This window comes from Paramisgurnus dabryanus, chromosome 9 (genome assembly GCF_030506205.2).
Source record: "Paramisgurnus dabryanus chromosome 9, PD_genome_1.1, whole genome shotgun sequence".
NCBI lineage: Eukaryota > Metazoa > Chordata > Actinopteri > Cypriniformes > Cobitidae > Paramisgurnus > Paramisgurnus dabryanus.
Genome location: NC_133345.1, coordinates 19791502 through 19810066, shown reverse-complemented (window position 1 = coordinate 19810066; position 18565 = coordinate 19791502). Strand labels below are relative to the sequence as shown.

At 37.8% G+C, this 18565-nt stretch overlaps 1 protein-coding gene across 4 annotated transcripts in view; it reads left to right on the top strand.

Annotated features, from left to right (window-relative positions):
• b3gat1a (beta-1,3-glucuronyltransferase 1 (glucuronosyltransferase P) a) overlaps nt 1–18565 on the top strand; it is a 72662-nt gene that overhangs the window by 29596 nt on the left and 24501 nt on the right. For 2 of the 4 annotated variants that reach the window (XM_065283037.2, XM_065283035.2), the window contains exon 2: nt 13574–13778. The exons of 1 other annotated variant lie outside the window; for it this stretch is intronic. The gene's annotated coding sequence lies outside the window, so the exon portion shown is untranslated. Of the gene's footprint in view, nt 1–13551; nt 13779–18565 lie in introns of all 4 variants that reach the window. One more of the 4 variants, XM_073815731.1, reaches the window with a different exon arrangement.

The following is an 18565-nucleotide window of genomic DNA, read 5'->3' as shown; positions in this document are numbered from 1 at the left end:
TGGTTTTGGCTCAATCATTCAAAAAATATTTGAGTTTGATTAATTATATTTTTACACAAGCAACACACAATCTCTGCTACAAATGAACATTTGAAGTTTGTTTAACATTCTTGGAAAATTACACCAAACGTGACAGAAGTGCAAATGTTACAACTTACCCCATAGGTGGGGTTAATTGTAACAAGCAGGTGGTTAGTTGTAACACTTGCTAAAAATTAAGTTTGCAGGCAAATATTTCAATACTAATTTATCTATATACTAGAAGTGGATATTGTTTATATCTGACTATAATAGACAGGTATCTACAATATTCATCCCTCATCTAACCATAGTTCAATTATAAATGGATGCAAATGTCTAAAAATGTGAGAAAAAGCAACACAATTATGACGAAAAAACTACATTTTTATATGTGACCCAGTCTGTAATAACCATACTAAAAGTCTCAAAATCAAATTCTGAGATAATAAGCATAAAAGCCTGATTTTATTAATAAATTCCAATATGATTTTAATCTTTGACATGACCTTATTCAATCATGAATATGAACAAAAATAGGCGCATTTATTTTGTTGGCAGCCAGCAATCATATGTGTAGCCTATTTAAAACAACGGCAAGAATTACGCTAACGTAACACAGTGTTACAACTAACCCCGCTGGGTGAAAATATATTCAAGCCCACCAAAAAAGTTGCTAAGAACTGCAGACATATTTCAAAATGATGCTATGTTTTAGTCAACAAGACACTAATTAAGATGACATAACATTGGTTTTGGTATCTTACGCCATCTTTTGGCAGTGTGAACAAAATACCGGAAAAACAAATCGTTCCACCTGTGAAACAATCTAAATGGTCTGTGTTACAATTAACCCTGTGTTAGTTAATGCTCCGCGCACCCCTACATGTAAAAAAAAGATGAATTGCACATGATGGACAGTGGTAAACTTATTCAAGAATTTCACTTTTTTTATTTCTTCTGATAAATAAATCCTAAAAATAAGCATTGTACTCATTTGCCTTGTTGAGCTTACCTGAATTTGTTTTAGATCAGTGATTGCCAAAAGTTGCTTCCAGGAGTACTTGAAACATCAATTGCAACTTAACATAAAAATGATGGGCTGTCGACGCATTAAAAAAAATGGATCACACATAATCTCACACTTCTGTATTCTTCTTAACAGTACAATGCCAGGCAGAAGAAACAAATTCTAGAACTGGCAAAACTTAAGACAAAGAAGCTCCCATGTCTCAGTAAAGACTAAGAAAGATGCACCATGTTAGAAACATTGTTTTAGATCATTAAACATAATGTTTGATGACATGGACATCTGTCTGAAACCAATTTCTTTATCAGGTACCTAAGATTCAACATCAACAGTTCTTGCTTACAGTAACATCTGGCAGAATACCAAGCCATGCATGCACTCAGATACACATATCATGATAAAAATAGATTATACAGAAAGTGGGGAGAGCGTGAGTCAGATTGTCTATATAGGGATTATTACAACCTACACTTTTAGAAAAAAAATGTTAAATTATATCCAAAGGCCTTTAAAAGGTCCTAATATGTATCATTAGGTACATATACGTATACATTATCCTTGAGATACTATGGTATGTATTTTTAAGGTGCTAATATGAACTCTTTAAGTGTAAAGCTGTACGTTTTGAAAGGGTACCCCAATGACAGCTAGGGACCATTTTCTGACAGCGTTAGTGTAGTTAACACAACTTAAATGTTTAATCTAAAGGACTCTGTAACATCTCTAACAAGAATGAACTGTTTTAGACTTGAACATGAGATTGTCGGCTGTTTCTGGTGAAGATCAGAGTAACACTGTCAGGTTGGGAGAGTATAATTCACAGAGCAACAGCTCACACAATGTAGAGATTCACATTTCAAACATATACAATTAGAGAAAGGACCCAGCGGCACAAAGCTGAAACCTTCAGAGCTGTCAGGAAGCACTTCTCTACAGTCTGCAGAAATATCACAGTAGCAAGATGAAAACAACAAAGTGACAGGCAAGGTGTTATTTCCCATGGTCTTTCGGGGAGTAGATGCAGCCATCTCATTTAGTGTTAAACATGACACATTGTGCCTTCGTTCTCCTTTAATCTCACACACACATTGCTTTTCTATTGCTGCCTCTGATCGTGTGGACTGTTGTTGAGTTGCACAGTGCTTCTGTCATTCATCCGGTAGCTGTGGACCGACAAAACCCAGTGGTAATTTTAGGGAAATGCTTGGCAGAATAGAGTGAGACTGTGGCAGAATTTTGATGCGGGACCAGACAAGATAGGCAGCTTGAAAAATGCATTGAAATTTTGAGTGAGAAAGAGCAGGGTTGGAGGGAGATAGAGATGCATGTGTGTTTTGGAGTTGGATCAGATTGCCTCATACTTAAAGAGACACTCCACTTTTTTGGAAAATTTGCTCATTTACCGTTTTGGAATCTGATCTCTGGGTCTCTGGGTACCACTTTTAGCATAGCTTAGCATAATCCATTGAATCTGATCAGACCATTAGCATCGCGCTAAAAATAACCAAAGAGTGCAGCCATGTTACAGCAGCAAAGGACTTGATTATTACACCAGAATGAAAGTAGCTCCTAGCAATATCTTCCAAGAAAATCACAACTTCGTCTTAGTACACAATGCAACTACTTAAGGTCAAGTTTTAAATAGGAAAAATATCGCAACTCTTTGGTTATTTTTTTAGCGCGATGCTATCAGATTCAATGAATTATGCTAAGCTATGCTAAAAGTTGTACCGCCATAGATTGGCTGAATGGATTCCAAAAAGGTAAAAATCAAATGTTTAACTCTTGGGGAGCAGGAAAATTAGCATATTTTCAAAAAAAGTTGGATGTACTTTAGTCAGTAGCGTTCAATGGTTTTTCGGTATGTGTTTGTATTTTCTTCCTTATTAGCAAAGAAATTTCCCTTGTGATTTTAAATCTTGCTTCAAACATTGCACGCATACGGTACTGATCTGGTTTAATCATGAGAGATCAACTAAAACACTTCTCATTTCCAGCATATTATTAAGGCCATGATCAACTAGATATCACATGCTTGTAATTACACTGACATGCTGACAGTAGCAGGCAAAGTCATTTTCAATCCCCCCTGAATGGATGGCACCTCTTTAACCATCCTGTCACGTTGCCTCTGGGAGCCACACATAATTTCAGCAGCTGGTTCTTGGTAAGTGCAGTTCTCATTGTTTGGTTGACTGCACCGGTAGTGGTCATTATTTGCAGGATGTCACCTTATACCCATATGGATATAACATGTAGTGTATTGCATGGCTAAAGGTCATATTGGACTAGCCACTTGACCTGAAAAGGTCAGGTTTTTATCGTATAAATTATTGGAGCATGAGCCTAATTTATGAGCGGATTATTTCTTCTTCAGCGGTCTTATATCTTTTTAGTCAGTAACACTAAAACTCGTGAATTATAATACGGTTCGATTGTTTTTTCCGTTCAGCTTTGTGATTTCTGGAGGGTTACGCTTGTACAGGAAAGACAAATTTGATGCTATTTGTGGAGTGAAGGCATGTTTAAGCGAGAGAGAGGTGAGTGTAGGTGTGAATGGGTAGGTGGAATAACCGGCCTTATCTGAGTTTGTTCGTACGATATTATTTTAGGACTTCACATAAAGTATGGAGTACTTCACAACACCATATACAGTATTCCATGTATTTACATATGTTCCTGAACGTATATGAAAATAGATATACAGTAGATGATCATATTTTAAAACTGAAAAGCTTAACTGACACAACAGCTTTACTCCATCATTTCCCAGAGGTTTCTTGTCAGTTGCTTCTCATTTCAATTCAATGTGAATAGGACAGTGTAGGTGCTTCAATGCTTTGGGTATTTTTAAGTTCAGGCATGAGCAATGGCCTCTGCTTTTCGTATTCTGGCAGTGTACTGCCTGAGGCAAAACACAAGGTAAACAGATATCCCACAAGCAACCAGGGCTGAAAATGAACCAGTGCTCTGGTTTTTGCTGGGATTAATTGAATCCTTGCCTCCATTAAAGTGAAGGAGAGAGCTGAATGATAGCTATCGCCAATGACAAAGACAGGCCCTGAAAGATTTTTAAGAAGTAGCGTAGAAAACAACCTAACAATTATCATTTAAAAGTGTGATTCATAAAACGAACGTACACACAGAAAACATGCGTACGCCTTAATTTTAGATTTTGATATTGTGCACAGCTGAACAGTTTCAGATATCCGCCTTTACTCTTCAAGTAAAGTCATCAACAAAAGAGTCCCTGTCAATGTTTAAATCCTTGTCGAGTGCAAGAACAGCTTAATGTCCAAAAACCTGCGGCACTCGGACACTTAAAACTGTGTACATCTGTTCAGACCCTAGCACTTTTCCACTTAACAGACCATTATTATAAATATAAACGTTGCTTTGGATTTTTGCGTACGCATACTTTACGATCAAAACTGTGCGTATGCACGCTTTATATATGAAGCTCCTGGACTCTTCCTGTCTGTTGTGCTAACTGTGACAATATCTCTCTTTGATGTGCGGTTCTCATTGAGGAGATGCTGGAGTTGACTGAGAAGGCTATTACTTTAAATAGCTTTTTAAAAGCTACTATTGACTGCCGTCTGACTTTCATCCTTCCAAAATATAAAACACTTTACAGTATGTGTGAAGTCAATTTCATTAGTGTGTGTGTTTAATGCTAATGAAACCCATGATTTAGATGCTGATGGTGTCATAATTATACAGTTATAGGAACTTAAAAGGGATAGTTCGGCCAAAAATTATATTAAACCCATGAATTACACACATTCAAGTAGTCCGAGATGCATATGTTCATCATTTTTCATACAAACACATTTTCAGTTATTTTAGACAATTTCCTAGATCTTTTAGCTTATGAAATATAAGGATATGGGGTCCACATCTTCAAGTCCAAAAAATGTGCATCCATCCTTCACAAAAGTAATCCAAATCTGGCTCCAGGGCGATAAAACAGGCCTTCTGAGGATAATCTGTGTGGTACTGTATTGTCATAGAAATATACATTTTTAAAACTTTATAAATTAAAATAACTAGCTTTAAGTCGCTCTAACGAATCTGTGTGATGTCACTTCTTGTTGACGTTTGAATTGTTGTCAAACAAAACAGAGCGTAGCTAACTCCTCCCCCTCCCTCTCCCCTCTCTCTCACTCTCCCCCTTGCCCCTCCCTCTCCCTCCGTGCTTTCTAAAAGAGTCAAGAACGCGCCCAATTCCCCCTCCCAAATCCTTCTTGTCTTTTATTGTCTGGAACACGTTTGTTATGTTTCGTGGTTGTAGGCTGTGCCACTTTGTTTTTGTTGCCATTTGTAGAGCCTGGGCTGTCTACAAAGACCGTGTGTTTTTACAGTGTGTTTAGGGGACATGCAGCTAGCAGATAGTGAGGAGACGTTTGCCGTATGTATGCAACAAAAATGTTTTATTGCCTAAAACGCGTGAATTCGCTTAGACACCTTTAAGGTTACGGAGGCATCTTAGACACCTCTGCATTCAGATGAGAGTGTATTTAGTTTGCGGAGGGTTCTTTGCTGCTTCTCTGTGCCTCTGTCCTCCGCATTTGTCATACGTCCAGACTGATCTCACAGAAAGTCGTGTTACAGTCACAAAAAATTAAATGAATTTATTCGTGTCCATTCAGCTTTTTTCATGCCTTTCGCACAAATTTCTGTTGCACGACAGTCTTTTTCGTGTCATTTTATGTATTGTTTTCTCATAGTTTTTTCCTCTTTTCTTCCCATTGTCGCTTGGGGTTAAAATCACTTTCTGTTACATTTTTAGACATCCTAATCTAAACTTCAACTCCAGGCGAGAATAGTTTTAAAAGCGGAAGAAAAACATGTAGAAACCAATACATGAAAGTACATTCTGACCCCAACCGAAGCAACAATGATTTAAAAATAGAAAAAAAAGAGAAAACCATACATACCATGATCCTAAAAAGAAAGTCGTGCCACGGACACGAAAACTATTTATGGAAATTCTTGCAAAAGACACGACAAAAACATTCGTGCTTAAGGCACGAAAAAAACTGAATTTCGTGCCATGGACATGAATTAATAAAAATTTTCGTGACTATGACACAACTTTCTGTGAGATCATATTGCATACGTAATAGGAAAAGTGCACACACTATACTCTCTTCAGAATGCAGAGGCGTCTAGGATGGCACCGTTACCGAAAGCTAGATATTTTCATTTATAAAGTTTTAAATATGGATATTTCTAGGACAAAACCACACAGATTACCCTCAGAAGGCCTTTGTTTATCCCCTGGAGCCGTTTGGATTACTTTTGTGAAGGATGAATGCACATTTTTTGGACTTGAAGGAGGTGCACCCCATATCCTTATATTTTATAAACTGAAAGATCTAGGACATTTTGTAAAATAACTGAAAATGGGTTTGTCTGAAAAATGATGGACATATGCATCTCAGATGGCTTGAGGGTGAGTAAATCATGGGTTTAATACCATTTTTGGGCGAACTATTCCAGAGAATTGGGTTTGTGAAAGTGATGTAAGGACCAATTTATGGAAGCCCATACTTGGAATGTGACCTCTGCATTTAAGCCGTCCAATACAGTAGGTAGTAAACACACACACAGCAAGTCATAAACACACAGACAGAGCTATCCCTGCAGCACCCAGGAAACAATGGGGTATGGTACCTTAGTCGCAACATGCGAGCCATGAGACTCAAACCGGCAAATCTAAGGTTTTTTTGAGGAACCAAAATGCTTCTTCTATGACATTGCTAAGAACCTTTTGTGGCACCTTTATTTGTAAGCTTTTCTTGTATCTCTTTTTTACTCAGCTGGTATCTCTCAAAAATCAGCATCTGTTTACTGCTACTCTGTTCTATTTGACTGGCTTAGCATGAGCCATCCCTGTAGGGTAGCAAGCGAGCAAGTGAAGTTAAAACGCTGGTGTGCTAGAACCGCTAATACCCAGATACGGCTGTTATCAGCAAGCCTGCAGCTGGCAGGGTTTAGTGGTCCCCTCTCTCCCTCTCCGTAGGACATTTCAAAGGGGGGTTTCCTTCAAAGGAACTAAAGGGAAAGTTTCAGCTTTGGACTCAGTGATTTAACCATGTCCAAGGTAACCCTAAACAACCCCCATAATTGTCGTTTAGGAGATATTTAGGAGAAAGAACACAACCTAGTGTGCCATTCAAACATATCAGCATTTTGTATAACTTGAAAATAGCGCTGAGGCTATCTGAGAATTCTTGCATTGTCTATAACACCTGTGTCCTCTCCAACATCGAAACTCTCCTCAGGTGCTACGTGCTGCTCTTCATACAGTATGTCTATTCAATCATGTGTCTTAGATGTTTCAATTTCATAGAGTGCATCGGGTGAAAGCTCTTTGCCTTTGAGCAATCAAACATCTCATCTCAAAACAAAATATGCTTCTGTGAGCAATATGAGTGGATGAGAGTCCTCTTGGATGTAAGCTATTATTGCCCATTTCAGTCCATTGTTTCAAAGCTTTGTGAAGATGAGAAAACACTTTAATGACTACCGGTTTAGATTAAACTCGAATAGAAGCAGGTTAACAGGGTGACATATCCAAACGCCCACTGGTAGGATGTCCCACTTCTTACATAAAGCAATCTCTTGACATTTCTCCTCAGGTGGATGGGAAGATGTTGAGGGGTAGGGAGAAGGTGTTAACTCGTTGTCATGGCAACAGGTCTTGTGAGCATATATGTTCTTTCCCTGCGTCTTTTTGTGTACTTTGTGAAGGCAAGGTACATCCATATTCCACAAGAATAAAGAGTGAAATAAACAAGCGCAAGTTAGTTAACACATCCTGATCTAGTTCTTGCCTTAGTTAACACATCATGATCTAGTTCTTGCCTCACCAGTGACACAGTATTATTGGTTAATTAGCTCATACTTCTGCAAGTGACTTAAACAGCCTACACTTACTCATTCCGCTTTATAAACTAATTACTTGTCCAGAACTGACAGTGATGCACACGGATTCTTAACTGCCTTAAGACACATTTCCATTAGCTTCTGACATTACATTTTTTTCTTTTCAACAAATAGTCAGTTTAAAGGGGCTGTTTTAAAATGTTTATCATCAAATATTATATGAAATTATCATATTGGGAAAATGTACTGTGCACATTAAATGATTTACACTGATGAAAGCGTGCACATGATGTTAATTCTTGGGTATCACAATGTTTTTAAAAGGATGAATCTAATAGATCTCACCAAAAAGTAGTATCTGTGGCTTAAATGTATTGAAAAAAGTTACAGGTTTTGGTTACATAAAGTATAAAATGTTCCAGAACTTGGCTTGAAGTGAATTATTGATGTTGGTTACTGACTAAAGAATAAAGAACAATTTACTCTGTGTGGGTTTGCTTGAATAAATCATCACATGGGACTAAGATGGGTGATGATTCCTCTTTCATTACAAAACCCACCAATTTTCCTGTAAATGACAGATGTCTCCTTGCAAAGCAAGACCCTTTTATTATCGTCAGCATCAATTTACCGCACCCATCAAACATTTAGCAGAGTCTTTTGTCATCGTATTGCAATCTTGCATTTGTCCGCATGCTAGGTGAAAGCATGCAACATGCAATTTTGATTTCAGCTCCTCTAACGTGTTTGGTGAGTTAACTGACCCAATCGATTTGTAAATGTTACAGAATATGATGCCAGACCGGATCCATGCATTGTTTTACATTAGAATTATGTTTTGAAACATACATTTAAACATATACCGTATTTTCCGCACTATAAGGCGCACTTAAAAGCCTTTAATTTTCTCAAAAAATGACAGTGCGCCTTATCCAGAGCGCCTTATATATGGATCAAGGCAAACTCCGGGTCAGTGTCAAAATGTTCCGGCCGGCTCGTGTGAGGACGCTTTCTAGCAAGCAAAAACCAAGACGTTGAAATGACGGCTAACTATAGACCCGATATAGACCGGCTATGAGTAACCCACTTCTACCCTAAATAGGCTTGAATTTGGTTAGATGCCATTTTTGCCAAAATAACTTGAAGATGTATGATATTCCAACATGTAGGCAAAGTCAACTGGTGTTCAAGGTGTTTGCTTTCATTTGTTTTAAACTTATACGTATCGTCTATTCTTGGGCTATGGTAGACGTCTATTAGATTTTCACTGACAGCCCAAATTTAGCCTGGTTTTAGCCCAAATTGCTTGCTGGGTTCCGCGGCCGGTTCGCGCGAGGACGCTTCTTTTATTATATGCGCCTTATAACCCGGTGCGCCCTATATATTAAAAAAAATCTAAAATAGGCCATTCATTGAAGGTGCGCCTTATAATCCGGTGTGCCTTATAGTGCGGAAAATACGGTAGATGGTTTCAGCAGTAACAACATAAACAAGCGGCTTTCGTGGAAAACACGTAACTTCCGGTAAACTCCACTAAGGATAAATAACAACAAAGTCCTTTTAAAGTAGTTTATTTATATAACAAGCAAAATAAACAACACGTAGATTACCTAGGAAACCAAAACAGTTGTTATTTTTGATGAGGTATTTGTTCAAGAGTTCAGTTTAGCAACTAGTCAGACCATTAAACAAACAGAAACCGGAACTAAAGTTCCGACCAGACGCGTAATTGTGTCACTGCACGTGCGTCCGATGAAACCATCTATACAGATAATTCTTCCCCTTTTCTTCTTTTAAGAGTCTAAATGGTCGTTCACATTATAATAATAACTTTAACATTAACTATAATGATAACTATATAAGCGTCCACATCACCGGACCATAACGATACATTTATGCTAATTCGCGCACTTGCGCAATTGACTTGTCTTTAATGGCATTAACTAATATTGCATAGTTCTTGCAATAAAAACTTTTGTAATTGTTTACATGTAGCATTTACACAATGGGTAACCAGCAGATGTCCTCAACATGCTGCGTTTCACGTAACTCTAAAGAGTGAATCTAAATCTAGTTTGAGTAATCTAATATCTTACCTTTTGACGTAGTCAGTGTGTTAGGGGAAAACCATTACGTTGTCAATTTCACAACAATTTCATCAGCGCTGGATATCTGAGGTAATTTTATGTTATAGACCTCAGCAATGAGCTTTTCCACTGTCATTTCAACTGCGTGTGTACTTGAAGTTCAAATAGATTTGATTGGCTGTTAATGGTTTATCATTCATCAGGTGAGAAAAATCGTTTCAAAAAGTGATCCCAACAATATTGTTGTATCGTTATAGTTTTGGTGTGAACAATGCTATTTTCTTTAATATAAAGTGATTTTAAAAAATATATTTTTTGTTTTAGTTATTGTTATAATGTGAACGGCCCTAAACTTTCAACTGAGAGTTGCACCAAAGTAAGAATGAATTATATTTCTCTTCACTGTTTTCCTCCCCCCTGATTTTAGGGATCCCCTACATATCCCTCCATATAGAGGTAGCTATAGTTTCCATGGAAACAAAAACTGAATGTATAAGACTTGTACATTTCTGAGATGCCGATGGGCGCAAAAGACAACATATTTTTGTGACAACACTGAAACAGATAGAAAGCAATGGACTGTGGATTTATCCTCTGCGTCCGTGGGCTTGCACACTTGATCAATACTAATCCTCTCAAACCTCATGGGTCACATCTGACAGTATATTTCGAATACTGTCGGCACATGAGTGCACATGACTCTCAGAAGACCTATTTATTAGTCCTCTGTGACATGAGCATGTACTAGCATTAATACTTTTACATAAGAGCTGTTAAAGGAAACAAGTGAACCTAAGCGGTTGAGTAAATAATTAAATGACTTTATTCATACATTAATGTTGATCTCTCTGTTAAAGGCAGGGTGCATGATTTAAAAAAAAACAATTGGAAAAGGGAGTCGGGCCGAGAAGCAAAACACACTTGTAGCCAATCAGCAGTAAGGGGCGTGTCTACTAACCAACATCCTTGCCTGGGTTGTGTATGTGTGGGGTGGGCTATCAAAAGAAAGTCTAGATTCTATTGGGGTAGGGCTGTGTTGGTTTAGGTGATTTCAAATGTCAACATTGGCTTTCAAAGATCATGCACCCCACCTTTAATGCTTGCATCATTTTGAATATAACGTCTATAAAGTGTTGGAAAAGTAGTCTTGTCATATAATTTTGCACATTTGCTTTTCAGTGTTTGCTTTTTGATGCATAAAAATACATGCAATCTGTGTGTGACTGCAACATTTTTCTTTGCCCTCTGTCATTACTGTATATGAATACATACAGCCTTCTATTGAGAGAAGTTTAGGGGGGTTAAATCAATCGATTTGCATTCGATTTAAAATACTTAAAAAGCTTTACTTTTTGTCACAGACTCTCACAGTGACTTGCTGCTTGTAGCCAGATGATATAAGGGGGAAAACATTTTTATTCTAGACTGCCTTTTTAACTTTGTTTAATGCAGGAGAGACTGTATGATTAAATTGTGTATGCACTATGAGCTAAAAGTCAGTTTGGAATACACTAGCATATAAATAGCCTTATTAACTTAAAGCACCTATTCACTTGATTGATCTTTAAATTCAATTTTAGTTTCAATATGAGAATTGATCCTGGTGATAAATTGTATGCTTCTGTCAATAAGCTGTTAAATAAAATTAATTCCACTCAATCTATTTTGATCTGTGAATAGATGTGTAATTTTGCCTATTACACCGAATCAATAAAAAGCATAAGGCCCAGGTGTATACAACATTCTTCAATGCTGATGATTTCACCTTTAACAATAATATATACAAACAAACAGCATGGCAAAAAATAAGATATTAACATTTAGAAGGGATTTAAAGAGTCAAAGAGATCCTGGGAAGGGAAGGTTTTTTTTGGGGGGGGGGTGTTTTGTTTTTTGTTTAATGTTTTGTATTTTTTGGTAAGATTCTGTAAGATTGCAATCCCTTTTTTAAATCTATTTTGCAATAAAACTTAATTGATTAAAAAAAAAGTCAAAGAGGTTGTCAAAACTGACAGTTTCTTAAGCAAAGCAAATTTATGACGTAGACATAACAACTTTGCAGATTTTGTACTGTTCACTAACATGAACAAAGTTTGTAAAGTTTCAACACTTCAACGCTTACTGTATTTTCTGATGTGCCTCATGAATTGATGGACACTACTTAAAGGAATACACCACACTTTTTCAATATTTTACTGTGTTCTTACCTCAACTTAGACAAATGAATACATCCCTATATTTTCTTCAATGCATAAACTAAATCTTTGTACAGTGCGTCATGAATGTGTTAGCATTTAGCATAGCCCCATTCATTCCTTAGGATCCAAACAGGGATGAATTTAGAAGCCACCAAACACTTCCATGTTTTCCCTATTTAAAGACTGTTAAACTTCTGCAAACTAGGTGCTCTTCCGCCATACAATAATTCTTATTTTTTATCTGCTTAAAAAATAGCCACGTTTTATTTTGCGCCACCATACTTCGCCGTGTAACTAACAGTCTTTAACTCTTTCACCGCCATTGACGAGATATCTCGTCAATTAAGAGAAAACACTTCCCCGCCAATGACGAGATTTTCCGTCTTTCCGCAATACCGCTATTATCCGCAACTTTTTAAACCCGGAAGTATTGCCCTATGGCAAGCGGCTGCATGTCCGTGTCTGTTTTAAAGATCGCTCTGAATGAGATCTCTATGAAAAGTCCGTCACAAAATTGGAATTATCTCTGCTTTTTGCTCAAAATGTGGTGTTTTTGCAGAAACCTACCCATATTCAAAAGCTGATTACAAAAGAACCACTGAAGGTAGGATGAAACGTTTTTTTTTTTTTTTTTTTTTTTGAAAGCAGAGGGTCTGTTCTTTCATTTGGTATATTGTATGTTTATATATTTAAAGAAGAACATTTTCTGGAAGGCATTAAACTTTGGTGAAAATCATGAAAAACGCTGGCGCTGGCTGGCAACTTTTTAAAAAAATGCTGGCGGTGAAAGAGTTAAATAGGGAAAACATGGAAGATTTTGGTGGCTTCTAAATTCATGGCTTCTAAATTCGTGGCTTCTGTTTGGATCATAAGGAATGAATGGGGCTAGGCTAAATGCAAACACACTCACGACAAGTAAGTGTACGCATGGAAGAACATAGTAAAATATTGAAACGTGGTGGTGTTTTCCTTTAATGTAGTTGCTGTGGGTAAAATCATTGGGCATAACTTATTAACATGGCAACAAATATAATATACACTGTAAATTGATAAAACCGCCCCATAAATCTATTATTTGGAAAATGACAGTGCTGACAGTCACCCTTTTATACTGTATCAGATTTCGAAAAAAAAATCAAAAGTTGGCTCAAACATGCAGCGAGCACACATCCTTTTGTTCACAATTACCCTTATACATATTCACTGCTGTGACCAAGATACAGTAGTGAATGACGCCTACTTAAAATCTGCCCTCCTCTTGTCCTCTTGCCCTCAATGCACGTCTTTGTCTCAAAATGAGAATGAGCCATTCTCTCCCTCACAGATGATCGCTCTTGTCTCAACAGCCGCCTGCTGCGGACGTGACAGCCCACGTGGTCTGGATGCCAGCAGCTGCCTCTTGGAGCCCACGACGGCCCCTGGCAATCTGAGAAACGTCCTCTGTTTCGCACCCCGACACCCCTGCTCCGCGAGGGACTCATGAGGATTATTGAGTCTCGGGATTAGTGAAGTGTCCACTTTGGCCGCGGGAGAAAGGGCAAACTATTACTCGTGAGTATCCTCTACTGCAGCCATCCTCTGTTCTGCCTTCGCAATTACAGTCATTATGGCCTTTTGTGCTTGCTTGGTGGAAACGAAAATGCATCGAAGACTTTATTGGAGCAAATGAAATGCTTCATCAAACTTTATCAGCATTTTCCACACATTTATTTAAACTTTTTAGAGTCCTAGTGGATCTACTTTCTCTTGTTTTATTTGGTGGCACCTAAATAAGGGATTATAGGATTACTTTTGAAAGGCCATCACAGTTGTGAGGATTTTTATAGTATTTTAGCTGCCGACAGTGTATGCTTACTACAGTGTATGTTTTTGATTATTTATCATTCACAGCATCATTTAGAGCACAGATCTCTACATCTGTTTATACCAATCAATGTGAACAGATTCTGACAGTCTGTCTTTTTCTTGTCTTATATTTGTAATGCGTTCAACAACACTACTGCAAATTGAAACTAGTTACGGTTGACATGGTAGAATAGCAGTATTGCTGTACAGTATGTAGTGTCGTGCCACTGTTGTGGCTACCAAATGCCTGGAGCAAGACTGAGGCATTTTAGTTTTTCGGTTAGTGTGCATATGAGCGATATATAGTGTGAAACTTTTTTGTTGTAAATTATGAAAATGAATGTAAAACCCATGTGTAGTTTGATGGTTTACCATGGTTCAACCCCAGTCACTCTGGTTTTAAAGATTTCAATTGAAGATTTCTAGTATGCTTGTGTATGATTTTGAAGCCAGGATGAATAAATACAGCCTGAGATGGGGTGAAGAAGAGTGCGAAAGTTTTTTGATTTTGCTATGTGTTGACTGTTTGATATTGAAATAAATTAGAGATGTGATTTATAAGGATTCATGTTCTGCTACAAAGATAAAACACACTTAAAGTACGGAGTCAAGTGCAAAAATAAACATTTTCAATATCAACTAGCCTGTGGGTGCTTCAACTGCTAATTGGTTTTAAGGAAGTCCTGTATAAATAAGCTGGGTTTTAATTCACTTTCATCAGATCGCATTCAGATGTGTTATGTACATAAGACCCAAGCCCGATATTATTTTATTTCCTGAAAGCCTCATGTATGTCCAATTGCAAAAGTAAATGCATTTTGTGTTTAATGCATTTTAAGTATTTGTTTATATTCTACCTGCCGCCTGAAGCCAAGTTCATTACGATTCAGATGTTTCAGGTGCTCGCTTGACATTTGTAATATAATAGCAATTTGTTAAATGGTAAGGGGCTTTTTTCATCATAGTAGTTTGACTTGGTAATTTCATCATGTTTGTGTTTGGTCAACACTTGGCTGCCCTTCTTAGAAGCAAAAGAAAGCGAAAAGCCAATTCTGGACTTGGTAATACACAATACAGTTTTATTTCCTGAGAGGATGGATGGCTAATCAGGCCGCTCTCCGATCAATCCGGTGGTTCGGCCTTAACGTATCTCCCATCTGCTCGTAAGTGTGAGTCCTGCTAAATGAGTGTTAGATGTGTCTAGCAGCTTTAGATTAGACAGTCGCACAATGGCTCCCACAAACACACACACACACACCAACATACAAAAGTGCATCTACACCGTCTGAAAACACCAGGGGGTTTGCGGATATGATAAATGCAATGGAAAGACCGTCCTTTCAAACACAACAGTGTCTCGCCTATGTATCTGCTCCTGCAGTGCCAGAGCGAGAGAGTGCAGCTGAACAGAGCCCAGTGCTGATCAGCAATCCTATGAGTTAATTAACCAGAGTCCTAGCAGATGTTGTGCCTGCCACATGTACAGTACCACACTATACATCCACATATATGTTTGAACATAGGATTAATAACACTTTACAATAAGGCTGAGGTTTGATTTATTAACATTAATGAGTACACAACGTAACATAAATGTACTTCCACACCATCTACAATATAAAAAAAGCTTGTGCAATCCATTAACTGACAGTTGAAATAAATTTGCTGTGACTTTGACCCCATCAGCACAGCACAAATGGAGGAACATCTGCCCATACATTCCACCCACAGAGATAATAACATCAGTCCTTATACAAGAGCTTAAAGATCTACTTGGGATTCTTGAAGGACATCTATCCACTTGAGCAACAACCTTTTTGTCTTGCTGGTAAATACAAAAAATTAAGTGTTTTTGTTGTTTAATCTATCCATATACGTCTGCTTTAATTTGGTTTCTGGAGGCTATGTTTTATCAGGATTTAACATCGAACTGTTTTGTTACTTATAATGTGAGAAGGGCATTTTATGACACATGTAGCCTATAAGTTATAAAGAGACACATCGGCCAATCTATTGCATGTATTGCTCAGAGCAATATGTTTATTGAATTCACTAGCTTGTTTTTTCTAAAAGATATCTCAGTTGTAAATACAATAAAGCCTTTAGAATTATCTGGCATGCGTTCTGCTGGCCTTACACAATCGAATCTTGGTTTAAAATGGCAGTTCATTTGTTAAAGGTGGGGTTCAGCGGTATTTTATGCATTCTGACTTACTAACATAGTTTAAGAGTTGGGTACTACAGAGCCCCTTAGGGGACATGGAGTAAAAATTAAATAAAGTTTAGTTTCGCGTGCGCACATGAAACTTTTGGGTGCGCACGTGAAACTTTCGCTTTCATGTGCGCACGCGATAGTTTCACCTGTGCATGTGAAATTTTTACGTTAGCAGGCGAAAGTTTCACGTGAGCATGCGAAAGTAAACGTAAAAAAAAATTCTGCACATGAAGGTTTCGCGTGAGCACATGAAACTAAACTTTTGATTTTTTAACTCTAATGTCACCTTAGGGGCTCGGTAGGTTTCCTCATGCAAAACAAATGCAAAGTGTCAAAAAAGCAGTTGGTCGTGTTATGTTGCGTTTACACCAGCCACCTCTACCGTGGCTGGTGTAAACGCAGCATTACAAAGTATTTCTGTGCCGAAAGCACTTCGCCAGGGTTTGTATACGTTGGAGAACGTTTTTGTCCGAATATGGGTTCAGCTGATGTAACAGGGGTAAGCTATACATATCACTTCTTTTTATGGGCACTTCCACCAGAAAAACACCCACACACGTCCATCAGCGGGAGAGCGAGAACCGAGGACGCTAAGTCACAGGCATCACTTCACATGACATCTTGTTTTAGATCAAGACTCAACAATGGCATGAAAGAAGAAGTGTGTTTCTTGGATGTAAGGAGAAGAAAGCCACCATTAGGGAAACAATGGATATAGTTTGTTTATCCGAGGTAGCAGCAGAGTTTTGCGTGGGTTTGTTTAACACTGGATTTCATTGAAAAGTCCCAACCGGGTTATGCGTTGCATGTGGTTAGTAAGACCTCTGTGTTATGTTGGAAATAGGTGCGTAAGTGCATATAATATAAATGACACAAACATATAGTGAATCATAGGTTATCCAGTCAGTGTTGTATAAAGTGTTGCATAACTCGTGACTTGCTCCTCCCGCAGCTAGTAACTCCTCCTTCCGAATTTTTCGCACGTTATCGGAAGGAATCGGTAAAGCTGATCTATCCTTTATAAATCTGATAAAACTAAAGACTCTTTGGAGATATGAAGGATGTAATTTTACTGTATAGGTACTCCAGAATAACATCAGATAGGCAGAAACAGCGTGTGTTATGAGAGTTTTAAGCCTTTTCCTGGTTCCTAAAGATTTAAGAAAGCAAACTGTTGTTACTGTTTATACACATTAATATGTTATATGCAACCTATCCTCCAACCCATAGGAATGTTTTGATCGTTTGTATGTTCCTCATAATACGACCAACAGATGTGTTTACTAAATTAGCGCCTTAATACATTAGGGTATACTTTTGAATTTTGTTCAGAATCTGCCAGAAGAAGCAAGTATACGCCATCTTTGATTGTAAAATATCACTGGTGTGTCTCGACAATAGCTAAGAATGTGAAGTCTATTGGCTGTCGTGTTTTTAAGTGAGATCTGTTGTTTTAATGGATTTCTTCAATTTTTTCAATGGATTTCTTGACGTCATATTATGGTGGTTGCACAAACAAACTATTAGGTTGTTATAATTGGAGGACAGTCTCATTTTATGATACCTTTGTATACACTAGATCAGGAATGGGCAACTTCATCCTGGAGGGCCGGTGTCCTGCAGAGTTTAGCTTCAACCATGATTAAACACACCTGAAGCAGCCAATTAAGGTCTTTCTAGGCATACTTGAAACTTAAAGGCAGGTGTGTTGAGGCAAGTTGAAGCTAAACTCTGCAGGACACCGGCCCTCCAGGACCGAAGTTGCCCATCCCTGCACTAGATATTCAGGTGTAAAATTAAGTTTTTCTTATTTTTTGCATAAAGTGTTGAATATGATTTTTACTGCATTGGCAAGTGTATTTATTTATTTATTTTACTCAAAAGAGCATTTTAAAGCACATCTGTGCTCTCAACTAGACGACATGTGGGGTGGCACATAGCTATAAAATATTCCTCCATAATCCCACTAGAACATCTATTAACAGGCTGTTCTTTATCTATTCATTAGGATATCAATAGGAAACGAGATGTAACCTTTAAGCCTGGGATTGATCGGATAGCATCAGAAAATCCTCATATCTTGCACTTCTGATATCCTGCATGCATTCAATTATAGCTCTGTAGTGATGCTAAGGCTGTGGGGGTGTTAAGGCAGAAACGTACACTTTTGAGTTGAATTTACAGTCACATCCGTGAATGTCCGACACAGAGACTAAGACAACCATGGCATTGTGGGTTGTTTGTGCATACAGTATGTTTGTGAAGGCTCAGGCTATTC